This window comes from Schistocerca cancellata, chromosome 3 (assembly GCF_023864275.1).
Source record: "Schistocerca cancellata isolate TAMUIC-IGC-003103 chromosome 3, iqSchCanc2.1, whole genome shotgun sequence".
Lineage (NCBI taxonomy): Eukaryota > Metazoa > Arthropoda > Insecta > Orthoptera > Acrididae > Schistocerca > Schistocerca cancellata.
The window spans coordinates 444,199,923-444,227,472 of NC_064628.1; the positions used below are offsets into that span (position 1 = coordinate 444,199,923).

General features: G+C 40.1%; 1 protein-coding gene across 2 annotated transcripts in view; it reads right to left on the minus strand.

Annotated features, from left to right (window-relative positions):
* Positions 1-27,550, minus strand: part of LOC126175201 (cytochrome P450 4d2-like) — a 95,659-nt gene that overhangs the window by 19,332 nt on the left and 48,777 nt on the right. The window lies entirely within an intron of this gene.

The following is a 27,550-nucleotide window of genomic DNA, read 5'->3' on the forward strand; positions in this document are numbered from 1 at the left end:
CCAAAGGTGAAGAAAACCCTTTCGAAGGGAATTCAAGGAAATACATTTACTTGAATCATACATATGATGGATAATGTTACACTGTTCTTCTTCTGAAAGCATGTTGCTTTTATTCAGGATTGCAATAAACCACATTATATATTAAATAGAAGTCGAACTGTTATTGATGCAATTGGAAAAGTTAAAGAAGGAATCAAAGTTTTAGATGATAATGTGCAAGATTCCATCAGTATATTAAAGCCCATTGAAGAAAATATAGAAGCTGGAAAACAAATTGTTCCCTACTATAGTAAAACTTATGTTCATCAACACTTAGAAAAATTCCTAGTCATAACACCAATTAATGAATTTATTTATACTTTCTGTTACTCCAATGACTTAGAAATATAAGATGTATTAAATAAATAAGAAGAAAATGGTAAAAATCTAAAAGATGAAAGAACCAAAAAAATCGATATAAGTGAAAGAATGTTGAAATAAATTGATCATAGCGAAGGTAATGTTTTTGCATCAAGACTTTTTGGTATGTTTAAATATATTAGTTACTTACCAGTAAAATATTATGGAGATAAATTTCTTATTGATGTAAGAGAAACTGAAGATAGGAGTATATTAATAAAACTTTTAAGTAAAAAACATCTTATTATAGATAACATAAACCAAAACTTGATTCTATTGATTTATCAAACCAGATAAATATATTATTTGAGGAGATCTATATTCTGATAAAAATCCCAATAAAGCAATGTCAAGTAGAGTATCAAATACAAAAATTTGATAAAGGAAATTGTTAAAGTTGATATACCAAAATCAAGATAATCAAGTACTGACTATTCAGAAAGTGGGAAAACAGGCGAAGAATTAATTAACAAATAAAAGAAAACCTTTTGGTTATGTTTGGATGTATGATGTTAGAGAGATTAATTAACAAATAAAAGAAAATCTTTTGGATATGTTTGAATGTATGGTGTTACAGACTTAATAAACAGATTAGGTGAAAAGATGTTGGTATAGCAAAATTTTAATTAGTAAATTCTAAGATTTTATAGTAAATAATCCAAAAGGAATGCCTTACTTAATTAAACTTTTGAACAGTTTATTGCATACATCTTGAAAAACTGACAAATATGGAAAACGATTAAGTAAGAGATTTATTAAGGAATTACCATCCTAAATGCATCTTTCAAGCTCTAATTCTAAGAACAAAATTAGAAAATGGATAAGTGAGAGGATGTCAAGGTATAATTCAGACAAAGCAAGTAGGAAACAAGATATTTCGAGATTATACAGATTTATAATCTAGACATGAAGAAGATAAATAACTTCAGCAAATAGCAAAAGAAAAAAATGGAGGCTTAAGATGTATCATTTAGAGAAAAATTAGCTGCAATAGCAGTTAAATGAATAACACATGGAAAACAAAATAAGGACTTGGATTAACAATTGGTGATAATGACTAAAGATTATAAGATTTTTTGATATTTTTTATATATGTAAATGAATAATTTCAGCATCGATTACTTTGTGCTACCAAGGGGCAAAACTTCAAGTAAATCCATGAAAATGAAACACAATAATAACCAGTTACTTAGTACTGATAAGTGTTAAGTGATGCTCAGAAAAGAAAAATATATATGCAGAAAACTGGAAGCAATTTCCTCATAACATTAGATATGAAAAAATATTGACTATTTAACAAAAAAGAAAGAAAGAACAGGTTTAACAAAACATGAGAGAGGTATTTTTACTGATTCTATTAGCAGCATAAGGAGAGATTGGTTAATGAGCCTGGAGATCCTCAGCTGTCAGTAAATCATTTCCCAATAAACAAGAAACAGATGCTGAATTGGAAGAACAAGAAAGACATAATTTGGCAATAGAAAAGTCAAGTATATCAATAAAAAATCGATGATGGGATTAATAAATATTATAGAGCAACAAGAAATTTTGATGTAGAAAATTTAATTAGTATTATTTTATTCATTTGGTGGCAATACATCAGAATAAGTAATTAAATATTTAGGTCAAAGGGAATTATATTACAGTCTTGAAAGAACATAAGATTATGATAAGGCTGTATGTGGTCAATCTATTGTCCAATAATTCTAAGCTTAGTGATATTTTGGATCCAATAATTGTACACATTTGGAAATAAATTAAACATAGATGGTGCTGTAAAAATTAATTAAGAGAATTAGAAAAAATTAAAAATCAGAATAAAAAAGCTTTCAATCCTAAAGTAAAGGAAATTCGTTGAACAATTTCATAGTGAACTGTGCAACTTTTTCAGATAAAGGCTATATTGATTTTCATGACAGAAGATTAATAGATGTAAATGATGAAGGTGACAGAAAAGAAGTACTTTATTTTAGAAAATGAATTAAGTAATATAATTATAAAATGCGAATTTGCATTGTTTTACCACAATTTAATTACTGTATCACGATGTACATCTTAATGAAAAAATTAATCTACTTCATAATCCCAATTACATTACTATAACACATATTAATGAATAGAACAATTTGTCATAGAAGAAGCTGAGTAGCACTGTGGTTTAATTGTAATGATACTGAACTCTTACATGGAGAGATCATGACTTCAAAACTCACCTGGACTGGATACTTATAGAATGCACTCGAACTGAATATAGAAATTAAAGTTGTACAGTCCATGTGAGTTTTGAACTCATGACCCTCCCTGCAACAGTTTAGTATCATCACCACTACCCCACAGTGCTACTCACCTTGCTCTGCGACATTGCTCTCTCCTCAAGAGAAAAGCGTCACAATGTTACGTTGTCCTAGTCCGGGAACGAGTCATCGGTCGTGCATACTCCGATTCCCAATGACTGATTCTCGCCCTGGCGGTTTTCTCCTTAGAACTTCGTTTGCCGCTACTCTCTTCGTCACCTTTCCTATTGTTGCCTGTCGCTGGAGCTTGGAATTTACCCTGGGTTGTAAGATCCTTATACGGCTTCAATCGAAAGACGTGGACGGTATCTCTGATCTTTCGTCACCTTATGTCGGGGTCGAAATCTTCAACTTCATAAGTAACCTCAGACAACTGTCTTACAACCTTATAAGGTCAAAAGTAACGCCTGAGCAGCTTCTAGATAGACCAACCTTCCGAACAAGAGTGAAGATCCAGCAGACGAGGTCACTAGGCTGGTAGACAACAGGGCGGTGGTTTGCGTCATACCTTCGACGGTGGTTTTGTTGAGCCTGCAGCGTGCAGAGTCGAGCTAACTGTCGCGCTTCCTCAGCTATGGTTAACACCTAGCTCATATAGTAGTCGTCCGAGTCATCTTAATATAACGGAAACGCAATGTCCATCGTCGTAGTCGCCTCACGCCCATGCTCCAGCAAATATGGCGTAAATCCGGTGGTGTCTTGTTTGGCGGTGTTGTAGGCAAACGTCACGAAAGGTAGCACCTCATCCCAGTTGCTCCGCTCAACACTGACGAACATTGATAGCATGTCGGCCATGGCGTTCAGTAGGCCCGTTAAGTTGCGGATGGTAGGCAGTTGTCATGTGATGAGTAATGTTGCACCGACGGTTAGTCTTAGTCACAAGATTTGATTGAAAAACTTTCCCTCGATCCGTAATTAACGACCTCGGGGCAACGTGTTTAATACAATGTCTTCCACGATGAATTTGACTACCTGGGTTGCTTCGGCTGTTTTCACGGCTTTTGTAATGGCATAACGTGTAAGATAATCAGCGCAAAGAATAATCCATCTATTGCTAGTAGCAGATGTTGGAAATCGTCCGTGTAGGTAAATCCCAACACGCTGGAATGGCGTTTCGGCTGGTGGAATTGGTATGAGTTGGCCAGGTGGTTTCTGAGGAACTGCCTTCCTCCTCTGGCACTCTCGACAGAATGACACATAGTAACGGACACTCCTAAACAAACCTGGCCCGAAAAATCTCTTGCAGATCCTATCGTATGTCTTAATAAATCCTACATGTCCGGCCTCAGGTGTGTCATGAAATTTCTGTAGAATATCTAAGCGCATGTGTTTAGGAATCACTGGTAGCCACCTCTTTCCAAACGGATCATAGTTTTTATTGCAAAGTAATCCATTAACTTCATTAAATTGTCCTTTCACGTTTTCTGACCGATTTAAGGCGAGCATAATTTGAGATATCTTGGCGTCCTTCTTCTCCTCAGCAGAGAGATCCTGGAGTGCAGTGAGACAGTCACTATCTTCATTAAGGTCTTGATGGTCTTGCACAGGGTTTCTTGAGAGACAATCATCGTCTTGGAGTTTTCTTCCACTTTTGTACACTATGGTAATGTCATACTCTTGAAGACATAGTGCCCACCTGGCGAGTCGTCCTGTTGGATCCTTAAGACAGTCAACCAACAAAGTGAATGATGGTCTGTAACAAATGTGAATGGCCTTCCATAGACATACTGGCGAAATTTGCACATGACACAGATCACAGCAAGACATTCTCTTTCTGAAGTTTAGTAGTTTCTCTCGGCTTTTGTAAGTTTCCTAGGAACATAGGCTATAACCTTCTCTTTTCCATCCGAAATTTACACCAGAACAGTACCGATCCCGTACCCACTGACGTCTATGTGTAGTTCTGTAGGTGCTCTCTCATCATACAGACCAAGTACAGGGTCAGTCTTCAGAGCTTCACGCAGCACATCGAAAGAATCTTGTTGAGAACCACCCCCGATAAATTTAGCATCAGCTTTTAACAACTCTTGGAGTGGCCTAGCTTTGATACAAAACTCTTTGATAAAACGACGGTAATAAGAGCATAATAGCAGGATGCTTCTCACATCTGTAACACTTTTAGGAATAGGGAATTCCGTTATAGATCTCACCTATTCTGGGGCTGGCCGCACACCTTCGTTTGACACAAGGTGTCTAAGTATTTCGATTTCTTTTGCTCGAAAGAGACACTTCCTTGGATCAAGTTTCAGTTTTCTCTACTGGAGACACTTAAGAACAGTCCTCAGTCTTTTTATATGCTCATCAAATGGCTCTGAGAACACTATAATGTCATTTAAATAACAAAGACACATCTTCCACTTCAGGTGCCTTAGAAGTTTATCCATCATCTGTTCAAAAGTTGCTGGTGCATTACACAAAGTAAACGGCATTACCTTAAACTCATACAGGCCCTCAGGAATGATGAATGCAGTTTTCTCACGATCAGCCTCATCTACTTCAATTTTCCGGTATCCCAAGTACATGTCCATGGTTGAGAAAAACTTATCCCCTTCAGACAATCTAGTGTATTGTCAATTCGGAACAGAGAGTAAGGGTCATTTATAGTAATCTTTTAATCTTCCTGTAATCAACACAGCCGACCGTGGTGGCCGAGTGGTTCTAGGCGCTTCGGTCCGGAACCGCCCGACTGCTACGGCCGCAGGGCATGGATGTGTGTGATGTCCTTAGGTTAGTTAGGTTTAAGTAGTTCTAAGTTCTAGGGGACTGATGACCTCAGATCATAAGTCCCATAGTGCTCAGGGCCAACTGCCATCCTTCTTCCTGAAGAGAACCACTGGTGCCTACCATTGGCTTTGCGAAGGCTGAATGATGTCATTCTCTATCATTTTCTCTACTTCGTCGCGTATTATTCGACGTTCCGTTGCTGACACTGGTATGCTCTCTGGCTTATTGGTTGATGGTCTCCAGTGCTAATGCGGTGCTTCACTGTCGATTTGTCTAATTTGATCTTCATCTGTGAATTGAATCATTCAGAAAACTGTTGAATAATCACGAGTAGCTTCTCCTCTTCTTCCTTAGTGAGATCTGTTGATAGTCGAGCTAGAAGATATTGTCTCGTAGTGGTAGCGCCAATTTCGCCCACAGACTCGTCATCGGCGGTTTCTATGACGCTCAGCTGTTCTGCAATTAGCGGCTCAGCGTTTGCTAAGCAAGCGCGTCTTGGAATGATCTGCGGTTCTCGGAGACGGTTAACTATCCGCAATTCACCGAATCCGTTCTTAAGCGAGACGACAGATGCAGGTATGCCCATGTTATTCTTCAGTGGTATGCTTCTCTTACATTCCACTACAAGGTCCATGGTTTGATGGATGGTATGACACGTGACAGTTACCTTTCTAGCGCTGACTGCAGGAATGATCACTTCATCCAGCACACATTGCCTCCACACTATCGGATTTGCATCTTCCTGTCCACAGTATCTCATCTCGTCTAGCATAATCTTCGAGCAACCGCAATCTATAACTGCCTGAGAAGCTTTCAGAAAGTTCCATCCGAGAATGACGTCATGACTACACTGTTGTAAGAAGATGAATTCTAAGAGCTGTGTTTGGCCACTTATAAACACATGAATGGTACTTCTTCCTGTAGGTGCCAGCCGGGGTGGCCGAGCGGTTCTAGGCGCTAGAGTCTGGAACCGCTTGACCGCTACGGTCGCAGGTTCGAATCCTGCCTCGGGCATGGATGTGTGTGGTGTCCTTAGGTTAGTTATGTTTACGTAGTTCTAAGTTCTAGAGGACTGATGACCTCAGAAGTTAAGTCCCATAGTGCTCAGAGCCATTTCAAACATTTTTCCTGTAGATTTTACGTATTTCCCATTAGCCACCTTCAGCAGAGATGTTTTGCTGTCGGCGAATACGGTTTTCTGCTACTGGCGACGGCGTTTATCCGAAATGACTGAATATGATGCCCCAGAGTCCACAAGAGCTTGGGCTGGTCTGCCATCCACGAGCATATCGTCGTAGTTTCCTATTATTTTTGTAGTGATCGACGGCAGAAAATTTTTTCTTCGGCGTCTTCACCCCTTCTAGTTTCCCAGACTGCGGTGGCTAGGTCATCGGCTGGAGCTTCTAAACGGCGACGGAGACCTTGATCAGCGTGTTGGAGAGAGTCCTCTCCAGCGGATAGCTTGCGGCGATGGTGATCTACGTCGTCCTGCACTTATATTTTCTTGTTCATCTTCATTGTCCCGGAGTTAGCGTTGGCTAAGGTTGGTCTGCTGTCTTCTGGCGCGGGTGGCATCAAATATCCACCGCCTTCCTCGACAATTGTGCACCACATGTCCCGCTCGTCGACAGTGGAAACATACTGGTTGGTTACCCGGGTCCTCCAGACGTCAGTCTTCCTTGGTACCCAAACAGGTTCCTCATGCGGCATTGTAGAAACGTAACTCCGTTTGGATCTCGACTTTTTCACCGTTTTAAAGGGAAATGAAGGACGAGAGATTCGGTTCAATGTCTGTACCACTTCCTCCCTTACGACCTCTTGAAGCATGTCGGTTATTTGCTCGCCGTGCAATCCTAGTGCCTTCTGAACTTCCTCCCCCACTATCTGACGAAGAACACTTGTAAATCAGTTGCTTACTCCATCACAGACATCGATACGACGTTTGGAAGCCGTTCAAACTTCTTGCGTGTAATTCTTTTTTGATGCATTGTCTCGATGTACTGGCATCATTTTATGAAGTCATCTGCTGTCGAAATCTCCTTCAGGAGTAGGGCTTGGTACATGTCTTCAGCAATACCCTTCATGAGATGTGCAACCTTATCTTCCTCCTTTATTCTAGGGTCCACTATTTTACACAGCTCCAAGACGTCTTGAATGTAGGATGCTATAGTTCGTCCTGGACGCTGTGCCCTGCACTTTAATTTATCTTCAGCCTTGCACTTCTGCCGTTGTGTGTCGCCGTAATACTTGCTCAGTTCCGCCGGGAATACTTCCCAGCTTGTGGACTTCTCCTCGTTGTTCTCATACCATTGCTTGGCACTACATCACGGTGCTACTCAGCTTCTTCTACGACATTGCTCCTTCCTTAAGAGAAAAGCGTCTCGATGTTACATCCTCCTAGCGGGAAGGAGTCGTCGGTCCTGCATACTCCGACTCCCGATGACTGATTCTTGTCCTGGCGGAGATCTTCTTAGAACTTCGTATGCCGCTACGCTCTTCGTCACCTTTCCGCATGTTGTCTGTCACTGAAGCTTCGAATTTACCCTGGGTTGCAGGATCCGTATAGGGCTTCATTCGAAGGACGTGGACCGTATCTCTGATCTTTCGTCGTCTTGTGACGGGGTCAAAATCTCGAACTTCATAAGTAACATCAGGCAACTGCCTTCCAACCTTATAAGATCAAAAATAGTGCCTAATTAGCTTCTCAGAGAGACCAACCTTCCGAACAGGTGTGAAGATCCACACGAGGTCACCAGGCTGGCAGACAACAGGGCGGTGGCTCGCGTCATAACATCGCCGTTTAGAAGCTCCAGTCGATCACTTAGGCGCCGCAGTCTGGAAAAGTAAAGGGTGCGACCTTCCTTGGAGGTGAGGCCGCCGAAGACAAACATCTTCCGCCGTCGATCACTACAAAAACGATAAGAATCTATAACGATATCCTCATGGAATGGGCGACCAGCCCAAGCTCGTGTGAACTCTGGAGCATCATATTCAGTCTTTAAGGCCTATCATCCAACAAAGTGAATGATAGTCTGTAACAACTCTGAATGGCCTTCCATAGAAATACTGGCGAAATATGCACATGGCCCAGATCACAGCAAGACATTCTCTTCCTATAGTTGAGTAGTTTCTCTCGGCTTGTGTAAGTGTCCTTGAAGCATAGGCTATAACCTTCGTTTTCCATCCAAAATTTGCACCAGAACAGCATCAATCTCATACCCGCCGGAATCTGTGTGTAGTTCTGTAGGTGCTCTCTTATCATACATACCAAGTACAAGGTCACTCGTCAGAGCTTTCCGCAGCACATCGAAAAAATTTTGTTGAGCACTACCCCAGATAAATTTTGCATCAGCTTTTAACAACTCTTGGAAGGACCTGGTTTTCATACAAAAGTCTTTGATAAAACGATCGTAATAAGAAAAGAATCCGAGGAAGCTTCTCACCTCTTTAATACTTTTCGGAATAGGAAATTCCGTTATAGATCTCATCTTTTCTGGGTCTGGCCGCACACCTTCGTTTGACACAAGGTGTCCAAGTATTTTGATTTCTTTTGCTCCAAAGAGACCCCTTGATGGATTAAGTTTCAGTCCGCCTTGTTGGAGACACTTAAGAACGGCCCTCAGTCTTTTTATATGTCCATCAAATGGCTCCGAGAACGCTATAATGTCATCTAAATAACAAACACACATCTTCCACTTCAGGTGTCTTAGAAGAGAATCCATCATCTGTTGAAAAGTTGTTCAAATGAAGCCCTATAAGGATCCTGCAAACCAGGGTAAATTCGAAGCTCAAGTGGCAGGCAACAAGCGGAAAGGTGACGAAGTGTGTAGTGGCAAAAGACGTTCCTAGAAGATCACCGCCAGGGTGAGTTTCAGTCATCAGGAGTAAGAGTATGCAGGATCGATGACTCGTTCCTGGACTAGGAGGACGTAACACCGAGACGCTATTCTCTTGAGGAGGGAGCAATGTCACAGAATAAACTGAGTAGCACTGTGGTTTAGTCATTATGATACTAATCTGGCACTATAAATAGAATAAATTGATTTGGTGAAATTTAACCTACATAAACGACTGCCTGAACCTCATTGTCAGTCATTGATGACGATCATAATTGGTGTCTTAAGCACATAAAAATTACTGAAACTCATCATCCTCACAGAACAATAATCTTAAATGCACAACAAAGGAATCTACATAATATGTAGAATGAGCAAAGTAATTTTGTTAAAAAAATTTATAAATGACTGTGAAGAAATTATGAATTAATTACATAAGACAGGGAGACAAATTTTTAAGAGATGAAATTTTGTTTTACTTCATTTGGATAATTTGTAGCAAGCAGACTCAGTAGCAATAGGTACAGCAAAATTAAAAGGGATTTCAATAACGAATGAAAGATGTCAAGAAATATAAACTGTAATTGATGTTCTTTAAAAATTTACTTACGCTATTCCAGTTAAAGGGAAAATGGTGTCAGAACTAAGAAAGTGTATGATCACTGATCATTATGATTATTACAAGAGACAAAAGTTTACTGGATATAATAATCTAAGAAAACATTTTTAATTGATTTTGTAACTGATGATAATGACAAGGAAATGAATATTTCGAAATGGATAACTTGTGTTGACATTGAATATGTTGACAAAATTTTTGAAAATAATGATGCTAAACAGGTGAAAAACTATTATCATTTTCCACTAATATATTTGTTAAATAAAAAAATAGGAAAGGAGTTTGTTAATGTCATGTTAAAAAGGCATTGGAAAACAGATTATGATCTATAAATTTTGAGAAGAATCAAAACTAGATTGATCTACATTTGATTTTCAATGTGTGGTAATAAATAATTATGGATAGTACAAGAAATTTTAATTACATATTCGATTTAAATTTTATTTTATACTTTTATTAGATTATAATATGAAATCCTTGGATTCTGAATGGCAATGGTATTTGAATTTCAAATACAAAATTATATGATCATGAATGAACGAGATTTGATTAAATGTTATAAAAATGGGAAAAAAGAAATATTATCATGAATGTGTGGAATTAAAGCTTGAGGATGTGGTCAGAGTCTAAATCGAGTTCCTGGATTACATTTAGCAATTAGAAAATATATTCCATTAAAAGAATCATCTTATTTCTAATGATAAAAAATTAAAGAGCTTATGTTAATGTTAAAAATAATGATAAAAATATGTTTTGTGCTCTATAAAATCAGTATTACATCCTGTGAATTAAGTTCCACAAACGATTAGTAAATATTACAAAGGTACTGATCAAAAATTTGAAACTTCTGAATTTAGAATTTTGACTCATAAGAATCAAACATTGAGATTTAAATTGATGCATCTGTTAGTCTTTATTCATTTCATGAAAAATATCAAGTATATCAATTGAAGACAATGAAATGGAAACAAGACAAGCATATCAATCACCTTTATTCCAAGATCGAAAAAAACTAATATTACTGCTAAAGAAAAACTTTGTCATGAGTTCTTTCAGCTCAATTAACATGTCATACAGAATTGTAATTTATTTGTGATATAAGTTTAACCCACTGGTTTTTGTTACATCATTAAATATATGACTGGATATAACCTAAATCCAGGTGCATATAGAGGATCAAATTGACACAAAAATTTATCAAATGAATTAAAAAAGAAGTTGAAGATATTCATAGTCTACACTCTGAAATTGAAGAAACTAACCCACTGACATCTGAAGAACAACCAAGACATAATAAATCTGATACATGTTCATTACTTACGAGTCAATACTCCAAAAAAAGACGAGAAATCTGGTCATCATACTCATTTACCTGGGAAATATATAGGACCATTATACAGTATTTGCTTTTCAGAACGAAAACATCCTGATTTACACAAACTTATGTACATAAACTCTGTGAGTATGACACTGATTCGTTCATAACAGACTTCAATTATAACGAAAAGTGTATAGATTTAATATAAGATAAGCTTAGATTTGGGAAGAAAACAGAAAACTTGTAAAATACATTTATTGATACATTTAAATTTGTAGGTTCTTCACTTGTTAAGTTTTCATCAAATTTAAGAAAGGCTCAAATCATAATTTTTTCCTGAAAATTCTATAATTGAAATGTTGATTATCCTAATAATTTATAGATAGTTGGAAAAAGTTGAAAGAAAAAGATCTCTCATCAAAACAAAAATTATGTTATATATTTAATGAATGTGATATTTGTGAAAGTTGTAAACTTAGAAAATTGGTCTTTGGAAAAATTTACTAAAAATAATCCTAGTCAATATCCTGATTTACAGCTCAGATCTAATGTTTTGTTCTCATATGATGTTTTTTAAAATTTAAAAGACTGCTATAAAAGCTCATGACCAATAATTGTTATTTTGTGTGCATAAGCTGGGATTCGAATTAATAAAATGTTTAAAGCTTAACTATAATTATTATTGTTTAAGATATGATATTAAAGATGGAAAAGCTATTTAAGGTTTACATCTTAATGTTGCAAAATTTATGTCACAGCAAGTAAAAAACATTAGAAGCATTGTGACTAAAATAAGATATCATATTATTTAACATAATACACATAACATAATAAAATAATATATATTATTTAACATAATACAAATAATTTATAAGTCTGAACTATGAGTCAATATTTAGCTTATAACAGATTTGAAAGAAACAATTCAAATAATTTTGATTGTACTTCATTTATTGTGGATATATATTTGAAATAGATGTAGAGTATCAAAAAATCTACTGGTTGAACATACTATTTATCACTAGCTACTGAAAATGAAATTGTGCCAGGGACTAAAGAAGAAGGTTATTAGCAACATTGAATGACAAACATAATTATGTAATTCAGCACAGTATTTAAAGACCATGATTAGCTGAAAGAGTATGTCAGTTTACTTATGGAAATGAGGACTAAAGTAAAAAAAAAATTATTTGGAAAAGATGTTTAGATCTAATGAGTAATTCAGTATGAGGAAAGAGGGCTGGAAAATATTAGAAACCTAGTGGTTATAAAGTTAGTTCCAGATGCAAAAAGGTGTGAAAGCTTAGAGCAACAGCAAATTTCAAACGAAGGACAATGTTTAAAGAAATTCTTGCTGCAATTCATAAGGAGGAAACTAATCAGATATTTAACAAACCAATTTAAATTGGAATGATCATACTTAATTTGTCAAAAGGTTTATTTTATAATTTTCATGTATACATAGAACTATGAAACAATAAAAAATATGGAAAAAGTGAGTGTCATTTTCAAGATACTAATAGTTATATTTATAATATAAAAATGAAAATTTTTCTGAAATGTGAAGAAAGTGTTTGTTATATTTGTTAAAACTCATTGCATGAAAGATATTATTTTAATGATTTCCAAAGTAAATACAAAACTATTAGTTAAATGAAAGATGAATGTAAATGAAAAATAATGTAAATGTGTTGTGGTTTGAGATCTAAAGTACATATGGATATAATTGGTGATATTGTGGAGAAAAAATTCTAAAGGAGTTAAGAAATACATTGCAAAAAAACAACCTTATTACAAAGATCGATTGTTTAGTAATATTAAACGACACAGAACTATGAACTTGTTTCAAATTAATGAGTATATAGTTTATTCTGTAGCAGTTAGGAAAAACATCACTAAGTCGTTATGGTGAAACAAGTCACGAAATTTGAAGTAAATTTCATGGAAATTGATTGAAAAGGTGTCATAATGACAGGAAAATGATTCGTAATTAAAAAACAATTGGGAGTAAAATGGTGAAACAACTTAAAATAGTGAAGGTATTCGAAAGAAATGATGGAAAGTTTAGTATAAATGGGAGAAAAATGGCTAATTTAATTTGATGATATCCATTGACAACTTTATAGTGTGATTTTCTGATAGTTGGGAAAAACGTTTTCCATAATAGTTTCAACCAAGTTCCACGTTATTTAGTTGCAATTTAGTGGTTGTCCCATTATCTTTGAAACTGCACCAGAACATGGAAACTCTACTTGCTCAGTGCCACATCAAAGTCAGATATGTACATCTTTACCACAGACATTAGTGACATCTCACTGCAATCCACAATGTTGACTGGGACAGGGTGAAGAAGACATGCCCTCTCTCTTAGCTAGGCAGAGCCCTTGCACTGACGTCAGTATTAGAGTCAAGCAAGGAAGTACTCTGCCACTGTTCATGGCCTCAGCTGAAGAAGTCATCATCATTGAGTTGGACTAACATGTTAATCAGGTCTCAAATGGAAATGTTCTTCAGGAAATTTTAAAAACTGTACTTCAAGAGTTTATTAATTAGTGCATCAAGTAATGCTTTAGTAGTAAATGACAGCTGTAATTTTTCAGTCACTCCTGGGCAAAGGACTCATTCAAGTTAATTGAATCATTTTAAAATTTCTTCGAGTCCATTGCTGGCACTGATACAGCAAGCAGAGTGAGATGTAAGATAATGATATAGTCTTGATTGCAGAGGTTTAATTTTCAAATTTGAGTCATGGATTTCGCCTGTGACATGCATCTCCCATGACCAGTTTCTGTAATCTGAAGGTGCATAAACAGGCAAAATACATTACTGAAGTTGAAAAATAAAAACCTCTGGAACCAAGAGTGTATTTTTATCTCATTCGTGTAAGAAAGCGATCTAATATCTCATATGTTATAGTTCCAGTAAGAAATCTCCCAGTCGAAAAACCTACAGTTATGACCAGACGACTAAAGTTTCATCTGGTCATGACAAGAACCCAGTGCTGAAGTAGAGTACAATTATATAATTCATTTGCAGCATGTGAAGGGAAATAACAATATAACAGTCCATGCTTATTTGAGGGATGTATAGGACTAATAATGTACCATTTTGTGAGACTGTAGTCGAATGATGAAGATGCACCCACTACGTTAATCAAACAGGTATCCATGGTGAAGATCAAAGTCATGGGTAGTGTCTCTGTGAAGAACTGGAAATCACATGACAAATCAAGCCCTTTTGTTCAAAGACATGCTTATCAGAATCACGGCAATTAAGTGAAAAACAGTCATGGATTACTTTCCAATATCTTGCATGACATTTTAAAAATGACGAAGCTGGTTGCTTGTTTGAATTTTGTGACTACTCACACCCATTCAAAAACCCTGACAAACTGGGCAGCAGCAGTAATGTAGGAGCTGTGTCAGACTAGTCCAGATCACTTCTTGAGTGTATGACCCTGCGATAAAGCAGCAGGCTGTGAAAACATGGGGACCTATCACCACCAAAAACGGAGAAGACCCAACTGAGCCATGTCGGCTTGTATAGCATTCTCTTTCAAGTAACTTCCTCTGTCGTCTGGGCAACTTCCTCTGCTTGGTTTCCCAGGCTAGTGAAGTGGCGCTACCGCCACTCCACAGCTGGTGGACAAAATTTTCGCATGGTTCAAGTCTCGTTTAGACGATGCTGGGAGGAAGCTGACGCCCTGAGCTGAAGCAGTTGGGAAGGTGGTTGGCTTTGGTAAGTGACCAAAGACTCCATCTGTTTACAGCTGATGGTTATTGGTTTTCCATCGAAAGTGTGTTGCCACCACCGCCCATTGTACTGCCATTCTCTTAGTAACAAGCTTTTGGTTGGCAATTCACTTGCAACATTTTCTCTTGCCCCTGATTTAATCGGAAACAACCATTGGTTGATCAGTTGGTTGTCTCAGCAGACGACGTGTATAGGGTCCTTTGGCCGTTTCTGGATTCTGTGTGTCCCTGATTACCTGCAGTTCGTCCCTATTGCTGCACAGTGATTAGTTTTAGCATTGTTTGAGTTGCTTTTGGTATTGTTTTTTGGTGAATCTGTGAAAGGGTCCAACTAATAAGAGTCGTGCTGGGATAGTAAGGGTAATTATTGTGCCGAGTTGTGAAACTTGTTTTTAAATAGTGTCTTAGAATTATATTGGTCATCTAATGGGGTGTCCATTAACGCGAGCTGCATAAGCAGATGGCTGTCATGTAGCAAACACAATGGACTGTTGATGAATGCTCTATGTTAGAAAGGTGCAGTATTTTTATCAAGTGAAAGTTTTGAATGAGTAGTCAGTCTTAACTGTACTGCTCTGTACTGTATTGTGGAGGCAACTTATTTTAATTACCTTGGATTAAGGTTGCGTTTAAATATTAACCTCTTCTTGAAATGTTTGTCCATATATGTATGCTCAGAGTTCTGGGAACAGATAGCATTTTGATTGCAGTTAACTTTGATTATTTCTTTGTCTTAAGTGTTCTAACATTATTTAATTGTTTGTCATTTTTTTCTTTAAAGAAATGGAACAAATTTGCAGAAGGTCGAAGTGGTGGATTTTTATTGTGTTTTACACGGTTGATGTTCATATAACACCAATATCAGACTCTCAGGTAGCTAACCATTGTGCACGCTCACACGGCTCCTGGTTGTCCAATTGGCCAATAGATTGATCCTGTGTGCCTCACCAGCGAACCGACTTGATGATGGGAGAGGAAGTGGGTGCAGTCCTGGGTGGAGACTATTAGTGGCACCACATTGTGGTTGCCATTCCATGCCGGTTGCAGGTAGCCGGCCACCTTATGTTAAGTTCTTATGCTTATTGAGATGCTATATCCTGGGGATCTACTTAATTTTCCTTGTTAAATTTGGCCTGGCCTGCCTTCCCTCACGGAATCAAGCCTCAAAATTGCGCAAATCGGAATGTTTGAAGCCATCAGGCAGTCACTAAATTTCGCAAAGTTAAAATCTATTGGAAGTTTAGTTCACCACAGAGAAAGATGTATGTGCACACACACACACACACACACACAGATATATATATATATATATATATATATATATATATATATATATATATATATATATAGGGTGAGTCACCTAACATTACCGCTGGATATATTTCGTAAACCACATCAAATACTGATGAATCGATTCCACAGACCGAACGTGAGGAGAGGGGCTAGTGTAATTGGTTAATATAAACCATAAAAAATGCACGGAAGACTGTTTTTTTAACACAAACCTACGTTTTTTTAAATAGAACCACGTTAGTTTTGTTAGCACATCTGAACATATAAACAAATACGTAATCACTGCCGTTTGTTGCATTGTAAAATGTTAATTAAATCCGGATATATATTAACCTAAAGTTGACGCTTGAGTACCACTCCTCCGCTGTTCGATCGTGTGTATCGGAGAACACCGAATTACGTAGGGATCCAAAGAGAACGGTGATGGAACTTAGGTACAGAAGAGACTGGAACAGTACATTACGTCCACATGCTAACACCTATTTATTGGTCTTTTTCACTGACGCACATGTGCATTACCATGAGGGGTGAGGTACACGTACACACGTGGTTTACGTTTTCAATTACGGAGTGGAATAGAGTGTGTCCCGACATGACAGGCCAATAGATGTTCAATGTGGTGGCCATCATTTGCTGCACACAATTGCAATCTCTGGCGTAATGAATGTCGTACACGCCGCAGTACATCTGGTGTAAGGTCGCCGCAGGCTGCCACAATACGTTGTTTCATATCCTCTGGAGTTGCAGTCACATCACGGTACACATTCTCCTTTAACGTACCCCACAGAAAGAAGTCCAGAGGTGTACGATCAGGAGAACGGGCTGGCCAATTTATGCGTCCTCCACGTACTATGGACGCCCGTCGAACATCCTGTCAAGGGTCAGCCTAGTGTTAATTGCGGAATGTGCAGGTGCACCACCATGCTGGTATCACATACGTCGACGCGTTTCCAGTGGGACATTTTCGAGCAACGTTGGCAGATCATTCTGTAGAAACGCGATGTATGTTGCAGCTTTTTGGGCCCCTGCAATGAAGTGAGGACCAATGAGGTTGTCACCAATGATTCCGCACCATACATTTACAGTCCACGGTCGCTGTCGCTGTACCTGTCTGAGCCAGCGAGGATTGTCCACGGACCAGTAATGGATGTTCCGTAGATTCACTGCCCCGTGGTTTGTGAAACCCGCTTCATCGGTAAACAGGTAGAACTGCAACGCATTCTCTGTTAATGCCCATTGATAGAATTGCACTCGATGATTAAAGTCATCACCATGTAATTGTTGATGTAGCGACACATGAAACGGGTGAAAGCGGTGACGATGCAGTATGCGCATGACACTACTTTGACTCAGCCCATCGGCTCTCGCAATGTCCCGTGTACTCATGTGTGGGTTCATGGCAACAGCAGCTAACACATCAACTGCACCCGCTTCTCCTGTGACGGGCCTGTTACGGACCCGTTTACGTGCTACGACCATACCTGTTGCTTACAGTTGGCGGTAGATGTTCTGCAATGTGCGGCACGTTGGATGCTCTCTGTCCGGGTACCGTTCTGCATACACCCTCCAGGCTTCAGTTGCATTTCGTCGACACTCGCCATAGATGAGTATCATCTCCGCCTTTTCAGAGTTAGAATAGGCCATGATCACTGTTCCTACAACACTACACTATCACAGACGTCTGGTAACACGGTGTACTACAGTTGGTCTGCGTGTGGAGACGAATGCAGAATAACAATAGCAGCAAGCGCTACATGCGGACACTGCGATAGCTAGACCAAACCACAACAGTGCACTACAGCCACACTCGTAAACACGGTCGTCATCGTAAACACGTCCCTGCAGATGCTGCTCGCCGACCGTGGCCCGTGTTTGTTACAACACGCAACTGAACGTCGGAGGTTTCAAGCGTCAATTTTAGGTTACAATATTTCCGGATGTAATTAACATTTTACAATGCAACAAACGGCACTGATTACGTATTTGTTTATATGTTCCGATGTGCTAACAAAACTAACGTGGTTCCATTTAAAAAAACGTAGGTTTGTGTTAAAAAACATACTTCCGTGCATTTTTGTATGGTTTGTATTAAACAATTACACTAGCCCCTCTCCTCACGTTCGGTCTGTGGAATCGGTTCGTCAGTATTTGATGTGGTTTACGAAATATATCCAGCGGTAACGTTAGAACGAAACTTGTCTAGCTTGAAGGGGGAAACAAGATGGCTCTATGGTTAGCCTGCTAGATGGCGCTGCCATCGGTTAAACGGATACCAACTGCGTTTTTTTTAAATAGGAACCCCCATTTCTTATTACATATTCGTGTAATACGTAAAGAAATATGAATGTTTTAGTTGGACCACTTTTTTCGCTTTGTGATAGATGGCGTCGTAATAGTCACAAACGTATAAGTACGTGGTATCACGTAACATTCCGCCAGTGTGGACGATATTTGCTTCGTTGATACATTACCCTGGTTAAAATGGACCGTTTACCAATTGCGGAAAAGGTCGATATCGTGTTGATGTATGGCTATAGTGATCAAAATGCCCAATGGGCGTGTGCTATGTGTGCTAATCGGTATCCTGGTCGACATCATCCAAGTGTCCGGACCGTTCGCCGGATAGTTACGTTATTTAAGGAAACAGGAAGTGTCCAGCCACATGTGAAACGTCAACCACGACCTTCAACAAATGATGATGCCCAGGTAGGTGTTTTAGTTGCTGTCGTGGCTAATCCGCACATCAGTAGCAGACAAATTGCACAAGAATCGGGAATCTCAAAAGCGGCGGTGTTGAGAAATCAACATCGATTGCACCCGTACCTTATTTCTCTGCACCAGGAATTGCATGTCGACGACTATGAACGTCATGTATAGTTCTGCCACTGGGCACAAGAGATATTACGGGACGATGACAGATTTTTTGCACGCGTTCTATTTAGCGACGAAGCGTCATTCACCAACAGCGGTAACGTAAACCGGCATAATATGCACTATTGGGCAACGGAAAATCCACGATGGCAGCGACAAGTGAAACATCAGCTACCTTGGCGGGTTAATGTATGGTGCGGCATTATGGGAGAAAAGATAATTGGCCCCCATTTTATCGATGGCAATCTAAATGGTGCAGTGTATGCTGATTTCCTACGTAACGTTCTACCGATGTTACTACAAGATGTTTCACTGTATGACAGAAAGGCGATGTACTTCCATCATGATGGATCTCGGGCATATAGCTCGCGTGCGGTTGAAGCGGTATTGAATAGCATATTTCATGACAGGTGGACTGGTCGTCGAAGCACCATACCATGGACCGCACGTTCACCGGATCTGACGTCCCCGGATTTCTTTTAGTGGGGAAAGTTGAAGGATATTTGCTAACGCGATCCACCGACAACGCCTGACAATATGGGTCAGCGCATTGCCAGTGCATGTGCGAACGTTACGGAAGGCGAACTACTCGCTGTTGAGAGAAATGTCGTTACACGTATTGCCAAATGCATTGAGGATGACGGACATCATTTTGAGCATTTATTGCATTGATGTGGTATTTACAGGTAATCACGTTGTAACAGCATGCGTTTTCAGAAATGATAAGTTCACAAAGGTGCATGTATCACATTGGAACAACAGAAATAAAATGTTCAAAGTTACATACGTTCTGCATTTTAATTTAAAAAACCTACCTGTTGCCAAATGTTCATCTAAAATTGTGAGCCATATCTTTGTGACTATTACAGCGCCATCTATCACAAAGCGAAAAAAATTGTCCAACTAAAACATTCATGTTTCTTTACGTACTACACGAATATGTAATGAAAGGGGGGTTTCTAATTTTTAAAAACGCAGTTGATATCCATTTGACCTATGGCAGCGCCATCTAGTTGGCCAACCATAACGCCATCTGGTTTCCCCCTTCAAGCTAGACAATTTTCGTTCTTTGCAGTTTTTCCGTTTGATGCTTATTTCGTGAGATATTTGGCCCAGTCACGATGAATGGACCACCCTATATATATATATATATATATATATATATATATATATATATATATATATATATAATTTGGAGTTGCCATTTTACCAAACGTTTAATCAGTTCCCACTTCCTGTCGCTGTGTTTACATTAGCTGTATAGATGTATTCGTGGTAACCACCATGATGGCATAATTGTTTTCAAGTGGGGCATTTACTCTGTTAACTGTTTTGGAAGAATTATAAAATATCCTAATCTATTTCTGTTAAAGTGTTTTCTTAATTTTTTTGAAAGTGAAGATCTCAAAGGCTTCCTGGGCTCTGTACTGATCTTGACCTTGTTGTAATAATTAAAAATTTCAAGGCCATTCCTAAGCCTTGTGGTGCTTGATGGTTCTTGATTTTGATACTGTTGTAATTTTTTTAAGAGCGAATTTTAAAGTAAATTCAAAGTCTTGTTGTGTTCTGTGATTATTGATGTTGATAAATTTCTAACGAAGTCTTTGAGCCCTGCTGCCGCACTGTAATTATTAGTTGTTGTTAACTTGTTTTTCAGTTCATTCCATTGTAAAGGAACATTTTAAATGTTAATACAAGATAAATGAAGATGTCATCATCCACAATTGATGCTGAACCTGGGATATGGTCCTTCCATGAAAAGCTGTTGCCACCAATGAAAGAGATCATTTCAATGGTATCACAGCGTGGTTTTTCCATTTGTGTGAAAGGGGGGGTGGGTGGAGTTTGTCTTTCTCTTGTTGACATCACTTGTGGTTTCATTACTGAATTGTATTACTGGTTAATATTGATGTCTAATATTTATCAAGGTTTTGTAGGGGCATATCATGGGAGATGGATCCTGGAAGCTGCCTTGCTCTGGCCTATTTAAAAAGGGACCAGGTTGAAAATGGCCTTAAGTTATGGCAGCAACCAGTAGGTGGTGCCGTTCTGAGTTAGGAGTGGAATTGCATGCGTCCTTGGACAGTCTGATTTATATTTCTTCCGACGTGATTGGCGAGTTAGGTGCAGTGCTTTCTATTTGATCTAGTGGTGTCAGTGAACTTAATCGCAATATTTAATTTCTTGAAGAGTATCAGCCGAGTTGCAACCATATAGCTAGAGTTCAGGCTCAACTTTTCATGTGGGGAAACCGTATCCCCGACTTGAGGCGCTTCCCTCTTACTAAGGAGTAAGATGACATGGTTAGTAAACTTAACTCGCATCAAGAATTTACAACTAACAACTAATATGATGAGTTTCACGGCTTTCCGCATTGGGAAGCAGCGCCTGGTCCCCAGCATGAATCTGTCCGGCCGACCTGTGCCTAGGTCCGGTGAGCAGGCCAGTCTGTGGATGGTTTTTAGGCGGTTTTCCATCTGCCTCTGCAAATGTGGGCTGGTTCCCCTTATTCCACCTCAGCTACACTATTTCGGCGATTGCTGCACAAACAAATTCTCCACATACGCGTACACCACCATTACTCTACAACGCTGACATAGGGGCTACACTCGTCTGGTTTGAGGCGTTCCCTATGGGTCCACTGGAGGCTGAACCGCACAATAACCCTGAAAGAGTGGTTCGGTGTAGGGCAGCAGAGGGATGAGGTGGACTGCGGTAGCCGTCATGGGTTTGTGGACCACTGTGGCTGCAGCGGGGTGGAGCCTCTCCGTCGTTCCTAGGCCCCATGTTAACATACAGTAGAATACCATGATGAGTTTAGACGGAAAGGAAGTGGTACAGGGCGGGATGGCGCCAATGAGGACTTGTCAGGTGTTGCAGGCTATGATACTGATGCTCACCTTCCTGACAGATCGCCTGTAGAATAATTTGCTAAGGTGCTTAACCCAGTTATGCACTTGTTGTGAGGCGTTTCCGATCTCGCCGTTGTCCAGCTGCCCCAGGCAGAGGAGCTGTTTTGGCTGGTCGTCCATTTAGAGATTAATTCTGATGCCTTGCAGGTTACCCACTCAGTTATATTGCATTTATTATATCCTTTGAACCACGGTTTGCTGAGTAGTGTACCTTCAGAAACAGACAATGAGGCACTCTAGGATATCTGAGAAATTACGTGATGCAGTTGAAGTTATCGCCCCGAGGCCCTGATGACTTAAAGTTCGACCATTATTGGCGGTTACAAGACCCTTCTGAGAATACCCAGGGAGGGCGCACATGGCAGTTGCCGCTTTGCACAGCTGACGGTCAAGGAAGAAGACAGTGTGCTCAGCATTCTCCAGGGCATGAGACCAGAAGAATGGTCATAGACAGCATTCACCCAGAAACCCCCTACAGTTTCTGAACCAAGCGAATTGTTGTTTTTGAGGTTCTCAGACGAGCAACGTAACCAGCAAATGTGGTCAGAGTCTGAATTCCAAGTGTGGGGCAGCAAATCCCATCAGTCACCATTTAAACCTTCTGGTAGGAAAGCATGTTTCCGGTGTGGAAAAAGGGATCGTCTGGTGCATTGTTGTCCAGTCGAGCGAGGCTCCAAACCCAACAGATGAAGCCATATGCGCCGAACTGAGACTGGTCGGTGCAAACCTCCTAGCTGATGCGCTCGTGTCCGCGGCATGAACTGTTGCTCCTTGCCAGATGTTTGTGCCCAATTAAACCAGGGGCTGGTCTACGGCTTATTAGACTCAGGAAGTTCAATTTCTGTGTTAGATTACCATTGGTATTTGGAATACGGTAGGTTATGTAGAATTATCCCTTTGTGTACCACTCTTCATAGATGGTGGGCAGTTAATGGCCAAATGTTGCCTCTGATAGGTGAGGTGTGGGTGAACTATCAATTTTTAATTTATAATCGCCAATTAAACTGACCCATTCCCTTACTCCTCGGTTGTAACTTTATTCAGCAGACTGGTTAGGTGCTTGATTTAGTCAGTAAGTAGTCAGTAAGATTCGTCTTTTAGAAAAAATAGCCCATTGTTCTTTCCATAGCAGTGGAAACGTCAAACTACTTAACTCATGCCAATATGAGTTCGTCATTAACCATCTTGATTAAGATCAGGGTAATCAGCTTTTAAGGATCTTGGAAGACTATCCCAAAGACGTCATTAACTGTTTAGGCATAACAGACAAAATGCACTGTAGAATTCATTTATCAGATAATGTCCTTGTGCAGCAAGCTCCATATCGTTTGTCACTCCCCATAATGAGGATACTGAGGCAGAAAATGAACCAAATTTTGAAGGATGAGATTATCAAGCCATCCACATCACCTTATGCATCGCCCATTTTTCACATTCCCAAGGGACTAGGAAAGGATTTTAACATGGTGGTAGATCATAAGGCCCTTAACCAAAAGGTTTTCCTTGAATCCATGCTGTTGCCCGATCTACACAATTGTTTCACTTGGTTCTCTGGGACCAGCTCTTTTACTGTGCTTGATCTTAACCAAGCCTATTATTAGATACCACTTACTCAGGATTCCAGCCAGGTGACCACATTTTCTAGTGATGGGAACCTGTATGCATTCAGTTGGAATCCTTTTGGCTTATCTACCAGGTCAGCTGTCTTGTCTCGTCTATTGGACCATGTGTAGGACAATCTCAAGTTTAGCTGTGTGTAACTACCTCGACGTAGTTCTCATTCATATAGCTCTTTTGACCAGCATGTGCGTTATATTCAAGGGATGTTATCGCGGTTTCAGGCAGCTGGGTTACTGGTGAAACCATCTACAGTCTGCCTAGCTAGAAATCTGATCGCCTCTCAGAGGATTGGATCAGGATTATCCAAGAGCACACCTCAGCCTTACGACGGCTGCTGCCCTCCAGGAATAAAAAGGGAATAGCTTGGTTTTTCAGCATGGCCAATTATTTCCGAAAATTTATTCCAAATTTTTCCCATCTTGCCACCCTCTTAATAGTTTACATAAAAAGGGGGAGGCCTCCCTTCGGGGAGAGAGTCAGGAGCCTGCCTTTGGGGCCATTAAAACTGTCATGAGTAACCCTCCAGTCTTGGCTGTCCCAGATTTTCAAAAGGCCTTTATCGTCCAGACCAGTGCCTCCGATGATGGTGTTGCCGCTGTTCTACTCCAGGAATATTCTGGGAAGAGGCGCCCTGTTGCCTATACTTCCAGCGGCTTGATACTGGCTGAATCTGAATACTCTGTTTGCGAGTGTGAGATTTCGGCGATACTCTTTGCACTCGAAATATTTAAATTCTGCCTGCAGCATAGCGGGCTTTATTTTGAAACTGACAATCAGGTGATAAGCTGGGTCCTGGCCCATCGCATGAAAACTGGCAGAATATCCACATTACCGGCATATTATAGAGGCTGACAATCAGGTGGCCAACTCAGCTGGATGTTTCAGGAGGATAGCGGGGAGATAACTAAGTGTGACAAAGTATCTGAGGAACTGACTGGTGCCATCTTAACTGAAGTGCCAGAGCTCTTTGGTTATCTTGACGTTAAGCTGGACCAGGACCCCGAGCTTGGCACTATTAGGAAGCGTTTGCTTGCTGGGGAGCAGGCACCAGGGTATCTGAAAATTAAGGGAATTTTGTGTCATGTGCTTGGAGATCACCTGAGCCAGGAGTTTATTTGCATTTGGAACCTGTCCCATCCGTTTTTCGCTATTTTCATGACTCCTTGCTCAGTGCCCATTTGGGGCTACACAAGACCATCGCTAAGGTGAAACAAGACATAACTTGGCCATTGTTGAGTAAGGATGTCTGACGATTAGTGCAGGAGTACGAGCATATAAAATGGATAAGCCTAATCACAATTCACCCATGGGCCTCCTCCAGTCGAAGAGAGAACAACATCCTGTGCACAAGTCATTTACTCAATACGTGGGCCCCTTCTCCATAATAAGACAGGGAATTGTTACATCTTGGTTGTCGTGGATGGCTTTTCCCTGTTCAGCTGGCTTATTCCTAGCAGCGGAGTTACAGCCACAATTACTGTGTATCGTCTTTCTATGGTGTTTTCTATATTTCGTCCGCACAGGGCCTTAGGGAGAATGCCCGAGCGCCACAGTGCTCCTACTACACCCAGGCCTAATTTGATGAGAGAGTAAATAGGAACCTTAAGGCCACTCTCAACATATACCTTACTAAGACCCATACTGAGTGGGATGCTTATCTCCTGTGGATCAACCTTGCTTTCATTGTGCCCAACATGAGGCTATGAAGGCCACTCCCCCTTCACTAATGTTTGCTTACTGGCTTAATTCTCCCATGACCAATTTGTGGAATATTAACGACCTCTTGCCACAAAAGATCACCCTGGGGGTTATTCAGCTGAATTGGGGCAGTGCTAGGCAAGTATCCAATTGGCTCACTGCCGACAAGCCAAGCTTTATAATCAGGGGAGGCAGCCAGATTGCGTGAAAGTTGGGGGTCAAATTTCTGTTCGTAATTTCAGCCATGGGGGCGGTAGCGATGCCGGTATTTCTATGAAGGTTCCGCCGCGTTTTATGGGACGTTATCAGGTTCTCCACATGCTGGGTCCTGTTAACCTTTTAGCCCCAAATGTAGCTAGCAGTATGACCTCCTGAGTACACATCAGTCAGATTAAAGAAGCTGGGTCGAACCCATCCATTCTCCCACTCGTCTACCAGCAATAACCTGGGGGCTGTTTATTGTCTCAGTTTGGGAGGTTGAGCCATGTCGGCTTTTACCGATTTCTCTTTCGGGTGACATCCTCTGCTTGGTTTCTTAGGGTTGTCCGGTGGCGCTACCATCGAGCCGGGCCGGTTGGCATAATTTTTGCGGCATGCGAGAATCGTTTGGACAGCACTTGGAGGAAGTTGGGGCTCCGAGCTGAAGCAAACGGAGTAACAGTTAGCCGATTGTGTGTGAATTGCTCAAAGGCTCCATCCCATGAGAGGTTGATGACTATATGTTTTCTGTCGATAGTGTGTTGCCATTGCAGTCCATTGTGCTGCCATTCTTGAAGTGACCTCTTGATAACAGGCTGTCAGCTGGCGATTCACTTGCAACTTTTTCCCTTGCCTGTGAATTCACTGGAAACGACCGCTAGTTGGTCAGTCAGTCGTCTCGGCGGAAGACATGTATAGGGTCTTTTGTTTTTTGGTGGATCAATGAACGGGTCCAACTAATGAGCGTCCTGCTGGGATAAACAGAGCAATTACTGCGTCGAGTTGTTAAACTCTTTTATTTAAATTGTGTTTTAGAATTACACTGGCCATCAAATGGGATGTCCATTAGCCCTAGCCACCCAGGGAGATGGCTGTCATGTAACGGACACTGTGGATTGTTGATGAAAGCTCCATCTTAGAAGGTGCTGCATTTGTATCTAATGAAATTTCTGAGCAAGTAGTCCGCCTGCTTAACTGGGTGGTAACGTGATCGCCTCCCAAGCAATCGGGCCCGCGTTCTATTCCCGGCCGGGTTGGAGATTTTCTCAGTACGAGGACTGGGTATTGTGCTGCCCTAATTATCATGTCATCCTAATCACGGCGCGCAGGTCGCCAAATGTGGCGTCGACTGAAATAAGACTTGCACATGGCGGCCAAACTCCCCCGAATGGGGCCTCCCAGCTGACGATGCCATATGCTCATTTCCATTTTTTTTTTTTTGAATGAGTAGTCAATCTTACTGCTGTCCAGTACTAGATTTTGGGGGTAACATGTTGTAATTACCTTGGGTTAATCTTGTGTTTATATAGTATACTTTTGGGGAAATGTAATAGTTGTATTGCAGTTATCTTTGATTGTTTCTTCGGCTTTAGTGCTATAATCTTATTTAGGTGTTTGTCAAGTGTTGTTCTTTAACCCTCGAGAGGGGGCGCTGTTGTGGAAAGTACAACAGCAGCGGCTTTTATGGCTAATCGATGCCCTAACCTCGAGCTATTGGGCCACAGCTTCCATTATTCCACTGCCGATGTTTTCTCGGTAGTGTTAGCGCGGCTTCAGTTCCTTTGATTAGCTTCTGCAGTTTGTTTTCTGAATTGTAAGCAGCCAGGTGTCGAATGTTGTAAAAAGTGTAATGCGCACCTGCTGGTGTGACAGTTGCAAGCTTAGTTCCAGCAGTCAATACGCTGTTGTAAGTGTAATAAAAAGTTATTTATACTTATTCGTTGTTTTTTTATTTTGTATCGATGCATATTAAACGTTAATTTCGTTTTACTGACATCCGAATTTATTTGTTTATTTAATTTAGTCTGATGTTTTATTTCAGTTCAAAGGGTGTATCAGACCATAAAATTCACAAACTACTCGAAGAAAGTGATGATGAAGTCTACCCAGACTTTTCACACATGGAGGATAGTGAAGTGAATTTGAATGATGAAAACATTAAATAAGAGGATTAAAGCTATAAATCTGAACTTGGAGATGAGGATGGTAATGATATCGAAGAAATAGCAGGTTTGG